The 16,502-nt window shown below is 50.5% G+C and overlaps 1 protein-coding gene and 1 long non-coding RNA gene across 3 annotated transcripts in view; one reads left to right on the plus strand and one right to left on the minus strand.

The window, feature by feature from the left end:
• The window catches only part of HNF4A (hepatocyte nuclear factor 4 alpha), a 63,045-nt gene that overhangs the window by 34,202 nt on the left and 12,341 nt on the right, over nucleotides 1-16,502 (minus strand). The gene's annotated exons all lie outside the window — the stretch shown is intronic.
• The window catches only part of LOC102490728 (uncharacterized), a 27,788-nt gene continuing 11,375 nt past the window's right edge, over nucleotides 90-16,502 (plus strand). The window contains exons 1-2 of one of the 2 annotated variants that reach the window (XR_003549270.1): nucleotides 90-426; nucleotides 15,403-15,543. This is a non-coding gene — a long non-coding RNA (uncharacterized LOC102490728). The remainder of the gene's footprint in view (nucleotides 427-15,402; nucleotides 15,544-16,502) is intronic. The other variant, XR_334416.3, reaches the window with a different exon arrangement.

Here is a 16,502-nt window from a genome sequence, read left to right on the forward strand (position 1 = left end):
CCCCGCCCACCGCCCGGGAGGTGCAGGAAAAAGCAGGACTTATCAAGACAAAGAACAAAAGTCGTGGGGAAAAGAAGCCAAGAGCCATCTCCACTCTGGGGTAGGGCCTTCAGTTTTGCCCCTTTGAAATTTCAAATTCCAGTTTGTGGACAAAGTCCTAACTATCTCACAATATAGGTCCCCAACCACTGACCAAACTCCAGTTCAGGCAGCCACCTAGCTCAAGGCTGGCCTGGCCTTGCTGCTTGCTGTGGCAGCTCTCAGGACCAGGTAGGGGTCTTGAGTCCAAGACCAAGGAGGGGGTCTGCTTGGCCCTCCCTACAGCCTTCCTCCCCCCAGCCCCGGACCTCTGTCTTCCATCTGAGAGGGCACCCCTCTTCCTGGAGCTGGGATCTGAAGCCTGCTGGTACTGACCGTGGACACCAGGTAGGCTCCTGCCCTGCCTGGGCATCTTCTCCTCTGTGAGCTCCTGAAACCCTGCTCCCTCCACCCTCTGCAGAACGCCCTCGGTACAGGCCACATGGTTCAATCACATCATGACTGCAGAGAACTTCAAGACTGGACAGGGTGTCTGGGCTCAGTCACCCTGGTGGACAGAGATCCTGAGGCCCTCCGGGGAGAGGCCGCTGGCTGCAAGCTGAACGGTACACTTGGTGCCTGCACTGGGGACCCCTTGCTGAGCCCCAGAAGTGGAAGGGACTTGCTCAAGGCCACTGAGCAGTGGGGCGTGAGCTTTGTCCTAGCCCCAAGGAGCCCTTGGCTTCACGGCATCCTTCATGGGCTCTTCAGCCCATTGGTGGTGGTGCGTTTGGTCATTCAATGACTGATGGCCACCACATTGCCATGGAAGTAATTCCAAGAGGAAGATGAGGGACTCGGGCTGAAGGCCAGTGCGTTTGGAAGGGAACACATTCATGTGGTTAACTGATAACTGAGCCCCATCCTCAGCCTCTGCGGGCCTCCTTCCTCCCCCCCATCTCCTCAGCACGATTAAGACGAACTTACCTGCCTGCTAATCATTGCTGAGCCTGTTGATTTTGCCTTAAAAAATTAACTGGGCATGAGTTTGCGGTTTGCCTCACCCCTAACCCTGAAAAGGCCCGGATGGGCAGGAGGTCCCTGGGATTATGCAAGAGGCCGCTGGCCTCCCCACGCACATCCAGTGGCCTCCTCTGCCGCTCTCCAAAGGGTAGGTTTTGCTCAAGAGTCAACAGTTTGCTTGTTCCCCAAGCTCTGGGTCCTGAGCAAATTTGCTCTGTTGCCACAGAGAGATAAAGGCAGCTGGGAGAGCTTTTCCAAACAGGGATGGCAAGTGGCCGCTTTGAGCTGGGGACTCCAGAACCCCGCAGTGCCTGAGCGAGCAGGGAGAAGCTTGAGGACGATATGGGCTGAGGCTTTTTCGACCAGGCGCCGAGGTTCCCAAGGGCTGAGGGGGTGTAGCCCCAGGCCCTACTCCCACCCGAGGCTCCCTCTTAGATGTGCTCTTCCCTAACATTCCCCTGAAGAGTTGGAAGGTCCTGGTTCAGCCTCGTCCTCGTTGTACAGCGTGGGAGATGGAGGCCACAGCGGGGAAGGAACTTGTCCAAGGACAGAAGGTCACCCGGGTGCCCCGCATCTCCAGTGACGATGGGCCAACATGTGTAGTGGATGTCAGTGACCGTGATGGTTCAGAAAATGCCCTCCTCTGTGCCTGCACTCCCTCCTGGGGCTGCAGAGAGGGGATAACCTGTGAGGAAGCGCAGAGGGGCCTGAGGGCACCAGGAGGTCCAAGTCGGGGATTCAAGTGGCCTCCTGTCCTAGGTGTCCTCTAAGGCGTGTGCCAGCAGCCCTAAATTAGGAAACAGAGACTCCACATTATAACCCGTCTCAGCCACACCCTCTCTCTGGAGGCATCAGGCCACAGAGATGGACGCAAAGCCCTGCTCTGACTGTCTCTCCGAGCCTCAGTTTCCACACCCGTGAATCTGATCCCTAGAGTTGTCCTGAGGAGGAAGCAGAGAGAAACACGTGCAGCGGGCATCGCGGCCAGGGCGTATGCAGGTGACCTAGGAGCTTAGCACGCGTTCGTCCGTTAGTCCTTGTAGCACTCTGTGAGGTAGGCCGAGCTTTTATCGCCATTTTGTGGACCAGAGGCACAGAGAGGTTAAGCCATGCGCCCACGCTCACACAGCTAAGAAATAAGAGGTAGGATTCAAACCCAGTCAGGCTCCAGAATCCATGCTTCTAACCGAGGCTGCCCTGCCTTTCCAGGGCCGCCATATAGTAAGGAAAGCTGGCCAGAGGAAGGGCACGGAAGCTGCGGTCAGAGAGCCGGGCATTGTGGGAGAGGCTGACCATGAGGCTCAGGAGATGGGCAGAGAGTTGGGTCTGGAGAATAATCAGGAAGGAGGCCAGGAGGATTTGGGTCTGTGTGGGCCGGGCCTCCCTGCCAGGTGGCTTGGACACGCGGGCTGAGGGTGTTGGTGTCCTGTTTCTGTTCACCCCTCGTGTTTATGTTCCCAACGACCTGCAGGGCTGACCTTAGGAGTGAGATAGGGCCTGCCCAGCCTCATGGGGCCTGAAGGATGATGGGGAGCCCTGCAGGGTAAGGACCACACCCTAGGAGCCACCGTCGGTCGCTCTGCATACACCACGGTTCTGTGAGGCTCTGGGGACTTGCACAGAGGTCAGTGAGGTGAAGTGTTTGGGAGCCCCAGCCTCAGACTTGGTGGCTGAGTTTAGTTGTACAGGTGAGCCCTGTGCAGAGACTGTCCAGCCGAGGAGGGGGGCAGTGCTAGAAATCCAACCCTTGGGAACCAGCAGTTAGCATAATGGCTATGTCTCTGGACTCCCACATAGTCGACCGCGGTTCGCGTCCTGGACCCGGTGGCTTAAAACTCACGCCGGGCGCATGTGCATGCGTGCCCAAGATCCCGAAAGGAGAATGGAGGAGAAGGGATTGTGGCTTAACCATCCCCTCTGGGGGGTGATTTCTCTCTTTCTGTCTCTATGACTCTCTTTGTCTGTCTGGCGAGTACACGTGCCCTATAGCAAAAACCTCTCCAAAAAAAAAAAGAAAAGAAAAAAAAAAAAAAAGAAATCCAACCCTTGTCCTCTCACCAACTCAAGTGCCAAGGAGATTTGCCTACCCGGAGGTGGGGGGTGCCTTTTTCTTCTTTGCACAAAGGCTCCATGTGAGCCACTAGGAACCCCGTCCATCTCTGACCCCAGCCACCATGTGACCTTGGGCAAGGTCATTTCCTCCCCTAGACTTGCTTTCCCATTTGAGAAGTTTTATGTAGCGAGAGGCAGAGTCAACCCCGAGAGTCAAGAAGAATCATCTGGGACCTTTAAAAACTACAGACGCCCAAGTCCTATCGCAGACTAATGAGCCCAAGCCTCACGATAGCATGAGCAAATCTTGGGAAAAGGGGGCAGGCTAGACAGTGGCTGCTGCTGCTGTGCGGACAAGATCGAGACCCACTGTAGGAGAGCTTGAAACTGGAGCTAGAAAGGCCTCCCTGCGCCTTACATTCTACAAGTTACTGCAGCCTTCTAGCTAAAAACCTCGCCGAGGCTCAGTTTGTCCATCTGTCAAACGGGCAGGGTGACTCAGGCGTGCTTGGCACTGAGTCCACCGTGTAAGCAGCTCCTGATTCTTGGTACCAATGACTACTGTTTTTGCTGCCGGTAACATGACACTGGCTTAAAATCAAGTGCTCGTCCATGGGTCTCAATCTTGGCTGCTCACCTGCGTATTACGGAGAGGAATGTGATCAATATTTTGCTTGGTTTATCAATTTCCACATTGATTTTTGAATGGGTACTACATTCGGATGGTTCAAATTACAAAATGGTGCACGTTGGGTTGGCCCCCTAGCCTGGTGGTTAAGGGAACCCGATCCTTGAACTACATGACTGACTGAGGTCCAAATCTCGGCCCTGGTGATTTGGAAACCATGCCAGGTGCACATGCCCAAGCCCCTGACTGGGTGGAGAAACGGATGAGGGATTGTGTTGTGACCAGCCCCGCTGGGGAGTGCTCTCTCCCTCTTTGTGTTTCCGTCTTTCTCCGGCAAACACACGTGCCTTCTCGCAAGCAAATAAAAATCAAAACAGCACAAATCGAGAGGTCTGGCTTCCACCTGTCTCCTTCCACCTGAACTCCCCCACCCACCACTGACTTCTTTTTTTCTTTTGTTTTGAGAGAGAGGTTTCTTTTGCTATATGGCACATGTGCTCACCAGAAAGAGAGAGACAGAGAGACAGAAAGCGAGAAATCACCCCCCAGGGGGGATGGCCACGCCGCAATCCCTTCTCCTCCATTCTCCTCTCAAGATCTTGGACACACATACACACGTGCCCCGCGTGAGTTTAAGTCACCGGGTCCGGGACTTGAACCACAGTTGACTACATGGGAGTTCAGCAACGTAGCCATTCGCTAACTGCTGGTCCCGCCACCGACTTCTTTACTCCTCTCAGTCTCTGTATTCCAAGGTTCCTTTACTCAAACCAAGTACCTGTACGTTCACACGTTCCCCCACCTCTCACACCTGCTGTGCTCATTTAACATCAGAGCCTGGAAGTTTATCCATAGCATTGGAGAGTGAGCCTTAAGGAAGGGTCTATATCCTCCCTCGCAGGTGGGGAAACTGAGGCTCAGAGAGGGAACACACTTTTCTCAGGGAGCCAAGTCAATGACGTCTGAGGTATTGCCACCTGGCTCCAGAGCCTGTGTTTTCCCCCTGGACTGAGGTGGCCTTACGGGAAGCACAGCCCAGCAAACTTTGGAGCCGGGCCTAAATCTCTTCCGTGCAGGCCTGGCCTTTCTAGGGCAAGGGGTGGGGTGAAGTGAGGTGGGCTGTCAGGGTCCCCACTGTGTCTGTGCCCCTATGTCCAGACAAGCTGATGTACGAAACAAAAGATGTCTGACGTCACCCCGATTGGGACCCAGTGGGAAGGCTGTCCCCTGGATGGGACTGTCAGGGCCTGGTGGCCATGCCTCCCAGCACTGTGGAGCCTGCCTGGAAGCCTCTGCAGTGTGGATAGTGGGGTCGGTCAGAAGGAGGAGAGAGGTGAGGAGGGGAGGGAAGCATCGCTGAAGGGACAGGCCCCAAGGAGCAGGAGACGGAGGAGGTCAAGGAGGAGGTCGAGGCAGAAGGGGCGATGGGACAGGAGCCAAGTGCTTGCTCAGCCTGGATCTTGGCCTGCTTCAGTTTGCTGACTCATCGAATTTGGGCAAGTCCCTTTTCCTCTCGGGGCCTCAGTTTCCCCAACTGCAAAATGAAAGAGAGTAGATCGCTGGTCTTTCGGCAGCCTTGGGGTACCCTAAAGGGCTTGGTGGGGCTCCCCGCACCATGCAGGAGATCGAGTCCTGGTTGCCAGAACACCATTTGCTAGCCGTGCCCGGGCTTTCCTGGATTGGGGGCCGGGGTCCTCGTCCTGCACCCTGCTCCAAACCTGAGACCCTTCCCTCGGGTCTGTGTCTCTCTCCCGCCACCCCATCCTGCAGTCCAGGCAGATGTGCAGCGAGGTCCCTACCTGGTGGGGCCCGGGGGCAGCCCTGGCCCCAGTCCGACATCCTCCTCCTGCAGCAGAGTGGGCAACGTCTTCATCCTGGCGGGCGCTCCTGCTGCCAGCCTGGCACCCAAGTCCCTGCCAGGGCTGCCGGGCAGGGCTAATCCCTTAATTCTGGTCACAATGAGATTTCAGTGACGGTGGGAGGCGGTTTCCACGGAAACTGCGGACCTGCCCAGGACCCACGAAGGACTTAGCCACAGGGCTCAGCCAGGGGCTTCTAGAGACAGAGGCCTGGTCTCCTGCGTCCTCCCCAGCCTCCTCGTCTCCCTCGCAACAGATCGTACTCCTTGCACTGCCTTGGGGTTCTCCTGCTAAAAAGACAGAGCCATGGTCCCAGGGAGAGACTTGTGTCCCCCTGAGCCTCAGTTTCCTTGTCTTCCAGTTAGGGCTATCATGCTTAGCCTGGAGGCTTTTCTAGAAGAGTGTAGGGTTCGGACAGAATCTGCTAGACCTGGATGAAACCTGGCTTTTTCCTCACAGGCTGCAAGCTTAGGCCAGGCACCTCCCTTCTCTGAGCCTCAGTTTCCTCAACTATGTAACGGGCACAGCAGTGCCAAACTGGCATCACTCTTGAACCTGACTGGTGGGTGGTGACACTCAGCCCATGGAGTCTCCTTCACCTTTCCCTCTCCCCGAGCGCCCCTTCCACACGGCACAGCTGCCCAGCCACTTTCAGCTTCCAGAACCTGTCTTGTCTCTAGCAGACAGCTGCCATATTTCTCTCTTCTCTTTCAAGTGCTATCGTAGTCCTTTTCCTCCAGGAAGTCCTCCTGGTTTGGACAGGGTTGAGGGTTCTTCCTCTGCTCTCCCTCAGCCCCAAAGCTGTACATAATTTAATCAGATGGTGGTCACAGTTTACAGTGTCCCACCCACCACTGTGTTCCCAGAACCCAGCAGGCACTTGACAGAAATGGGCAGGTGGATAGCTCAGTGACTCGCCCATCCGAGACTTCAGCACTCGCCCATCTGAGCCTTCAGCACTCGCTCAGTGCCTCCCACCTGCCTGGTGTGGGTGCCAGAGCTGAGGCAGTGAAAAGGATGGACAAGACCCTGGCCTCACATGGCTGCCGGTTAAATTTGGGTTTGAGAGGTGGGACGCAGTGCAGGCGAGACAGTGTTCGGGAGGCTGACCCACATGGGCAGGTTCCAGGTGCCTGTCCAGAGACCTCCTGAGTACCCTGACCCTGGGGGAACTGAGGCTGGGTCTCAGTTCAAGACCCTGCTCTCTCTCTCTCTTCCTCTATTTCATTCATGGGGGAAAGGAAAGGAAGAAAAGAAAGAAAGAAAGAAAGAAAGAAAGAAAGAAAGAAAGAAAGAAAGAAAGAAAGAAAGAAAGAAAGAAAGAAAGAAAGAAAGAAAGAAAGAGAGAGAGAGAGAGAGAGAAAGAAAGAAAGAAGGAAGGAAGGAAGGAAGGAAGGAAGGAAAGAAAGAAAGAAAGAAGAAAGAAAGAAAGAAAGAAAGAAAGAAAGAAAGAAAGAAAGAAAGAAAGAAAGAAAGAAAGAAAGAGGGAAGGAAGGAAGGAAGAAAGAAGGAGGGAAGGAAGGAAGAAAGAAAGAGAAAGAAAGAAAGGGAAGAAGATAGAAAGGAAAGGAAGAAAAAGGAAGAAAGGAAGAAAGAAAAGAAAGAAAGAAGAAACTTTTAAAACATTGAATGTTTTTGAAATAAGTCTATCCCAAAATAATGCAAGAGACATGCTTACACTTCACCAACGCAAATGTAGCCAAGCGTTCTGTGTTGTATATGACAACCCTCTTCCACTCCCCACAAAGGAGCTTACATTTTGGTGGAAACAGACAGGAAGCGAGTAACTAATGAAGAGCTTCAAATAGTGCTTAAATGCAGTGAAGACAATGAAACAGCACAATGTGGGGATGGCAGGGGGTCTTTGGCTGGGGTGATGTCCTGACCTGCAGGGACAGTTCCAGGCTAGAATGAGAAGTGACTTTGGAAGAGTTCCTTGAGGCTCTGCAAGGGCCTGGTGGAGCCTGTTCACCTTGAGGGGATGTGTCCGATGTGGGCAGAGGGCCCAGCTGAGGGAGGGGGGCGCTGAGCCTCTCTTGATGGACTCCACATTTTGCAACTTGGATCTGGGCCTTCACAAACTTTCGCGAACCCGCAGCTCCACCCCTTGGGTCAGCCAATGTCTTCAGCGGGGCTGGGAGCCAGAGGAAGGGGCCAAAGGAGCTGTGCAGAGAAGCGTAGCCACCTGGGCTGGGGCTGTGAGCCTTGACACACTTGCCCACCTCACCCGTGTCCTGTGGTTGCCTCGGGACGCTGGGCACAACAACACCAGCGCTGCACTGAGCCAGAGGAAGCCCTGAAAGAGACGGCCCAGAAGGCCTGCAGAGCCAAGCTTTGCGCTTCTCGGGCTCCTTCTAGTGGCCAATGCAGGAACAGCCTCTTAGAAAAGCACACGCAAGGGCTGAGACCACGCTATGATCCCACCCATCACAGGCCCAGATGAACTATCTCCAAACCCTGCAGAAGCCCACTCGGCATGATCACCAATCACAGCTTTCTGGGTTGAGTTACCCAGGCAAATCTCCCGCCAATCACACATGACCACATGGCCACTGCACCAACCAGAATGTGAGATAATTATTATTAATTTTTTTTTTTAGACTCTTGCTGTAGGGTGCATGGGCTCGCTGGAGAGACAGAGAGAGAGACATAAAGTGAGAACCCCCCCCCCAGTGGGGTTGGCCACGCTGCAATCCTTTCTCTTCTATTCTCCTCTCAGGGCTTTGAGTATACATGCACACATGCTGGGTGTGTGAGTTTTAAGTCGCCGGGTCAGGACTCGAACAGAGGTTGGCCATGTGGGAGTCCAGAGCCTTAACCACTATGCTATCTTCTGACCCCCAGAATGAAAGATTTTAAAATGAATTTCCAAGGCCAATAAGTGCTGCCATTCCATCATCTATGAAACTTTTGTCCCCAACCTTTGGTCCCAGTGTGCAGGTGCCTCTGAGGAAGGCCCCAGGTGTCAGCTCTGTGTGGAAGCCACATTTGCATCCAGGGGCATTTATAATAATGTGGCTATCATTAAACACTCCCCCATTACAGAACTGATGTGTGGGTAAGGGAGAGCGGAAGAAGTACGACGTTTGGAGTCAGACACACCTGAGCTGGAGTCCATAGACTCACTTTTTTTTTTTTTAAGAGAGATTTTTGCTACAGGGTGTGTGCATTTGATGGAGAGACAGAGAGGAATGAGAGATAGAAAGCAAGAAATCACCTCCTGAGGCAATGGCCATGCCACAATCCTTCTCCTCTATTCTCCTCTTGGGATTTTGGGCACACGTGCACACATACCCGGTATGCGTTTTAACCTGCCAGGTCTGGAACTCGAACTGCAGTTGACTATGTGGGCTACAGTGACATAACCATTATGCCATCTGCTGGTCCCCAGGCTAACTTCTTGAAGCAAGAGGATTCACTTCTCCCATGGCCGTTAAAGGAGAACAGTGTCCACGTACCATACTCCACCAGCTTACTCCATTCCAGGTCTTCAAGCCAAAATCCTAGGAGTCACCACTTTCGTGTCCTTTCTCCTATCCCTCCGTACCCATCAGAAAATCTAGTTTTTGTTTTGTTAGAAAGATTTTTGCTACAGGGTGTGTGCTTGCTGGAGAGACAAAAAGAGACAGAGAGACAGAAAGTGAGTAATCACCCCCCCACCCCCGAGGGAACCCCCCCCCCCCCCATCCCCGAGGGGGGATGGCCACCTGCAATCCCTTCTCCTCCATTCTCTTCTCAGAATCTTGGGCATGTCCGCACATGCATCTGGCGTGAGGTTTCAGCCACCAGGTCTGGGACTCAAACCATTGTCAGCCATGTGGGAGTCCAGCGACATAACCATTATGCCATAGGCTGGTCTTGAAAATCTCATTCTTCCCGCTTCCAACAGTATCTAGGATTTTCAGTATCTTTCCATCTCTCCCACTGCCAGCCTTTCCCGCATCACCCTGGTCTCTGGAAGTCTGCAAAAGTCTCTTCATCCCTCTTCTTCTTCCACCTGGCTTCCATACTACCAGGGGCCAGGGGTCAGAGGTGATGTGCTGTAAATAGTCCCTCCCCTCCTTAAACTTGTACAACTTCCCACGCTTCTACCATAGCACTCCCACCAAGGACCACGAGGCTGCGCTGACCTTGTTTCCAGGTCTCCAGTCTCCGACGTCATTTCACTGCCGTGGCCCCCACCCCTAGTGGCTGCAGCCCCAAAGGCCGGGTGGCTGCAGCCACAATGGCCGTTTGTTCCAGTTTTTGTTTTTGTTTTTGTTTTTGTTTTTTTTTCCTGTTTCAGCACACCCTTTCCCCTCTGCCTAGGTGGCAGGCAAAAAGAAAAAAAAAAAAGAGTCCATCAGATCCTGACTCCCTGCCTCCTCCAAATTGTCACCTTCCCTAGGGGAACTTTCATTTGTACTTAGAGTCTCTCTACCCTCACTGTCTATTCTGTCTCTAAACCTGCTATTTCTTGTTAGCACACCCCCATCTGAAATTGCACAAGTGTGTTTAGTTGTATGTTTTCTAGTTCTGTTTCTTCAACCCCCATGAAGGAGATGACCCCCGTCTACTGTATTCCCAGCGTCTATCCCACATCTCAAACAGTTGAAAATTAAATGAATAATAGGTGCTTAATAGATATTTGTTGAAAAGGTTTTTGGGAGAAACGGAGAGTAATGTATGTGAAGAGCTTCGTACCTAGCAGGTATTCAATGAAAAGGATTCTAGGCTTAGAGTGGAAATTCTGGAAAGTAAAATAAAAAGAGGAGATTAAAAATCACACGTGCTTTGGGCCTACCAGTAGTTTAGATGGGAAGAGAAGGGATTGCAGTGTGGTCATCCCCCTTTGGGGGAGGGGGTGTGGGTGCTTTCTCAGGTTTCTTCTCTCTGTCTCTCTTCCTCTTTCTATCTCTGATGAGTGCATGCATCCTCTAGCAAATTAAAAAAAAAAATCACATATGCTTCAACATTTAGAAGGATTTGAACTCTTCATTGTTAACCAGCATTTCTCCACTCAGACACACCCGCCATCGGGTGGGTACTGCTCTGTAGTGGGAGCTGTCCTGTGCGTTCCAGGCTGCTCAGTAGCACCTCTGGCCTCTACTCACTGGGTGCCAGTAGTACCTCCCTCCTTCCTCAATGTGGGCCAAACAAAAACACCTCTAGACATTTACAGACATCCCTTGGGGGTCAAAGATTGACCCTGGATTGAGAACCACTGTGCTAGATCTCTAGACTTACAAGAAATTTTATCACAATTTGTCTCAAATTTCAGTGTCTATAAGAATCACTTGGGCCATTATTAAGCACTCAGGTGCCTGAGGTCCTATTCCCTGGCTCTAGGATTAACGGGGCCCAGATATCAGGTTCTTTGAAAGCTTTATCTATTATTTTCTCAGAGGTTGGGGGGCTAACAAGGTCCCCATGCCCTGTCTCAGCCAGTTCAGACCACAGGCATTGTGGGGTGTACTCAGAGATCTCAGACCCAAACCAGAACCTTGCGCCTGTGGGTCCACTTGCATCACCACTGCAGCACCACCTGGCCCCAGCAGATGTTTCATGAATTTCCTGGTGCTTCTGATGCAGGGAGCCCCAGGCCTCATTTTGAAATAAATAAAATTTAAGCTAAATGACGAGTTGTTAGGGAGGATGGTGAGAGAATTACACCAATGGGTCACAGGTGGAATCAAAGCAGCATCTCTCAGGTGCAAAAGTCTTAAATAAAAGATTTCAAAAGGGCCAGATGGTGGTGCAGCAGTAATGTGAAGCTTTTCAGTGCCAGACACACATAGAAAAGTCCTAGGCTCGTGTCCTGCGGTCTCCCTCTACACACCAGGTACATGCATGTGTGCTCAGGTTGGCTGAGGCTGGGGTGGATCATGGCACTAAGACCCTCTTGGGGGCTCTCACTCTGTGTGTCTGAAGAAATAAATAGATAAACTTAAAACAAATTTACACTGGGAAAACTGGATGTCAACATGCAAAGAATAAAATTGGACTCCTTCCTTATACTATAAGCAAAAATTAACTAAAAACAAGTTAGACTAAAATTATACAACTATTAGGGGAAAAACTTTGTGACATCGAATTCAGCAATACTTTCTCAGATATGCACGACAAACAAAAAATTGATAAATTGGACTATGTCAAAATTTAAAACTTTTGGGACTAGCAGTTAGCGTAATGGCTATGTCGCTGAACTCCCATGTAGTCGACCGTGGTTCAAGTCCCGGATTGGGTGACTTAAACTTACACCAGGCACATGTGCATGCGTGCCCAAGATCCCAAGAGGAGAATGGAGGAGCAGAGATTGCGGCATGGCCATTCCCCCAGGGGGTGATTTCTCGCTTTCTGTCTCTCTCTGTCTTTCTGGCGAGCGCGTGCACCCTATGCACCTCTCCCCCCCCCAATTTTTTTTTAAACTTCTGTGTATCAAAGGACACTATCAATAGGGTGAAAAGGCAACTGATGGAATGAGAGAAAATATTTGCTACTCACATATTTGAGAAGGAGTTAATATCCAGAATATATTTAAACACACACACACAACTACAACTCAAGAACAACAGAAATCTATTTAAAAATAAGCAAAGGGGGACTGGTTGTGCACTGCTCAAGAGAAGCTGGATTCCCATGGTGACTGCAGTTTGAATCTTCAGCCCATATGGCCAGAAACGTGCCGAGCAAGTGCCCAACATCTGAGGGGCTGGAGGCTGGAGGAAGGGGATCATGGTATGACCAGACTCTGTGAAGGGAGTTTATCTCTTTGTCTCTTTCCTACACTCACAAGTGCATGTATACTCTCTATTATGAATAAAGAAGACAGAAAAAAGAAGGAAGGAAGGAAGGAAGGAAGGAAGGAAGGAAGGAAGGAAGGAAGGAAACCAATGCAATAGAAAAATGGGAAAAGGATATAAGCAAGCGTAGTCACAGCAGAGGAAATTCAGATGACAAAAAGTCTCTACTCTCTAGTAATAAAGGAAATGCAAGTTGAAAAGTGAAGTACCGGGACCAGTAGATGGTATAATGGTTATGTTCCTGGACTCCCACGTAGTCAACTGTGGTTTGAGTCCTAGGCCTGATGGCTTAAAACTCATGCCAGGCACGTGTGTGTGTGTGTGTGTGTGTGCGCCAGAGATCTCAAGAGGAGAAGAAATTGTGGCATGGCCATTCCCCCCTCTGGGGAGGGGGTGTGATTTCTCACTTTCCATCTCTCTGGAGAGCGCACATCCTATAGCAAAAATCTCTCTCTCAGAACAATGAAATATCACTGTACATTCATCATCTTACAAAATCAGGTGCTGGTGATGGTGTGGAGTAGCCAGAACTCCTCGACAGTACTGACTGAGGTGGAAATTGGTAGGGAAGAGAGCAATTTACCAATCTCTCGTAAAACTGAAGATGCCCAAGCCTAAGAGCCACTCCTATGTGTTACTCTAGAAAATCTTACTCAGAGACGTGAGAATGTTCTTTGCTATGTCCTTTAAGATGGTAACAAACTGGAAACACCATTGTAAACACAAAAACAAAAACAGAAACAAACAAAAAAACACAAAAAACAGAATAAGGCCAGGTCCCTGTTACAGTGTTAATGTGCTTCTCAAAAGAAACTGGATCCTACATGGCCATCCCGACTCACATCCCAGCCTGATCAGCCTGCAACACACTGGGCACACAGGTTAAGAGCCCAGGATCCAATCTGGCTGCAGAACTAGTGGAAGGAGATTGCAGGATGACCAGATCCTGTGGAGGGCACTCACCTCTCTCCCGTCCTCACTCGCTCTTCCTCATGTGCACACCCTTGCACATGAGTAAAAAGCAACAACAACAACAACAATGAGGGCATTTGGGATATTAACATACAGCATTTGAAATGAGTGACCTGATACTACTTGTGTATTTGCATGGGGCGAGCCAAAAAGCTATGATGTGGAAGTTGCCGAAAGATACATACAACACACCGTTTAAATATGTTTTCCTGACCTCCAGAATAAGACATATTGTTTATGTAGCCATGTGCAGTGAGAGTATTAAACAGTCTGGTAACAATGAACCCTAAATGTTGATGGCGGTCACCTCAGAGAAGAGTGGCAAGGTGATGGGATCTGGGAGGGGATAAGGGGCTCAGCTCTCAGTGTCATGTTCGTTTCTCATTAAAACAAACAAAAACCAGGGGCTGGTCCTGTGGCTCAGAGGTTCAGTGCTATGCACTAGGAGCCAGATCTCACATGGCCAACCATCAAATTCTCGGCCAAATATCTTGAAAACCACGCTAGGCATGCGTGCATGCCCCAAGTCCTGATGGGATGGAGAAATGGAGAAGGAATTGCAGTGTGACCACCCTTCCACCAGGGGGTGCTTTCTCCCTTCTTCTCTCTGTGTGTCTCTCTAGTGAACACATGACCCCTCTAGAAGTTGAATCATAGTGTTTACACATGTAAATCATAACATTACATATCATTTACCTATGCAAATCGTACCATTTACAATATCTAGAACATTCTTTTTATTATTTTATTTATCTATCTGTGTTTTGTGTTATGTGGTGTTTTAGACAGGGTCTTGCTGCATCACCATCCCCCTGCCTCAACCTCCTGAGTAGCTGGGATTACAGGTGCACCACCAGGTCCAGCTTTTGTGGTGGGCTGGGAATAGAACCCAGATTTTTCACATGGCCTCAGCCTGAAGATCAGCAATATTCAGTGTGCATTCTGCAGCGGGGTCATAGAAAACTATTAAAAAAAAAAAAAAAAAAAGGGAGGGACCAGGAGTTAGTTGACTAGACTCCCTCATAGTTGACCATGGTTCGAGTCCCAGATCTGGTGGCTTAGAACTCATGCTGGGTGTGTGTGCTTGCATTCTCCCAAGAGGAGAACGGAGGAGAAGGGATTGCCACGTGGCCATCCCCCTCAGGGCAATTTCTTACTTTCTTTCTGCCTCTCTGACTTTCTCTGTCCCTCTGGTGAGTGCTAGTGCCCTATAGCAAAAACAAACAAAACAAAAACACAACAACCAGGAGACTAGCAGTTGAGGTTGCAGTTAAGGTGCTGAACTCCCACATGGCCAACCATGGTTCGAGTCCTAGACCTGGTGGCTTCTTTCTCGCTTTCTCTCTCCTCTCTCTTTCTGTCTCTCTCTCTTTCTCTGGTAAACAAAATAATAATAACAATAAGAAAGAAAGAAGTCTTTTGAAAAACGCAATCAGGAATATATCTAAGATACAGCATTTTTCTGTGTGGGGCAGGGAGAACTCTAACAGCTGTTAATGTTTTCGAAGGGGCTTGGAGACAAACCCACTTGGGGCTGTATACTACCAACAGCTCTTAAAGTGCCCAAGACATTGTTACATGTTTATAGCTCTGGCAAGTTCTCTGATAATGAAATTTGTGCAACTTTCTTTAATTTACCATTTCCCAAGCATCTAACAATAGAGTCCTCTTATCTGAGTGGCCCTGCTTTGGGAAGGCTGACCCAGAGTTCTTGAGGGTCCCTTCCAGCTCTCACAGTCTGCCATTCTAGTTTCAGCTCTGCCACTGACCTGTGGCATGCCTTTGGTTGGCCAGATCCCCCTTCCTCTTGGGAAGTCAATTTACAAAGCTATTGAGAGAGTGTGTGAAGTTCAGACTACGAGATCTCTTACTGTTTCCAGCTCTAGGACCCCGTGTTGGAGCTGAGCATTCGGATGAGATTTCCATTTAACCTGATTCCTCCTCCCTCAACTTACTTTTTATTACTTAACTAGAGCAGGCTTGTGGTAGAAGAATACAACGTTTCAAAGAAACAAAATAAAAAAGAATCAAATTTGCTCCCCCAAACCATGTTGGGCTCTTTTTTCAGAGAGGACGATGACGAGCACTTTGGGAGCCTTCGTGTGCAGGCCTGGTGTAGGGGAGCTCTTTCATGTCACACCAGCATGCGAGCCAGGCCCATCTCCTACCCTCATTTACAGATGAGGAGACTGAGGCTGCAGAGGCAAAGGTGCGTGTTCAAGGTCCTACAGCTGGCGGGGCTCTAAGCCAGCCCTACCGACCGCAGGCCCAGTTCTCAGTCACCACCACACATGGCCTGTCCTTCTAAGGGGATTGTCGTCACTGCCACGGTTTCTTTCCCTCCTCGCTTCCTAAACCTTCGGAGGCCTCTCAGCTTCAAAAACAAAGTCAGTGGCTTCTTCAGCTTATCTCCAGAGAAAGCAAGACTTGCCCCGGAGAGGGGGGAAAAATAAGCTTCTCCCCACACCACCTCCTCCTCTCCAATCCCTGGATCTGGGTAAATCCACAGGCTGGAGACAGAAGAATGGGTGTGTAATGAAGTTTCAAATTGACTATTGTTTTATGTGAATGTTTGATAAAGAAAACACAATGGCTGCAAGATGTGGGCAGGGATCGAGATTTCCCACATGGAAAATTCTAGAAGATATGCCTGCAGTTCTGGAGCCTGGATCTCCTTGACTGACAGGTGGGCAGGCAACAAGGGAGAGAATAGCAGAGATAACTGAGGGGAGGGGAGAAGATCCAGCCGGGGCACAGGCCCAAGACACTCGGCTAGGACTGCTCTCTTACAGAATGGAAAATGGAGGCAGAATAAGCAGCAGATCTGGTCACTGCTCCAGAGTCCAAGGGACTAAATATAGCATATAGCGCCATCAACAGAAATACAATGTGAGGCACAAATGTCTTTTTTTCCTTTTCTTTTGGAGAGGTTTTTGCTATAGGGCACGTGCGCTTGCCAGACAGACAGAGAGAGACAGAGAGACAGAAAGCGAGAAATCACCCCCCAGGGGGGATGGCCACGCCGCAATCCCTTCTCCTTCATTCTCCTCTTGGGATCTTGGGCATGCACACACACGCACCCGGTGTGAGTTTTAAGCCACCGGGTCCGGGACGTGAACCGTGGTCAACTACGTGGGAGTCCAGCGACATAGCCATTACGCTAACTGC

This window comes from Tupaia chinensis, unplaced genomic scaffold (assembly GCF_000334495.1).
Source record: "Tupaia chinensis unplaced genomic scaffold, TupChi_1.0 Scaffold000216_1, whole genome shotgun sequence".
NCBI lineage: Eukaryota > Metazoa > Chordata > Mammalia > Scandentia > Tupaiidae > Tupaia > Tupaia belangeri.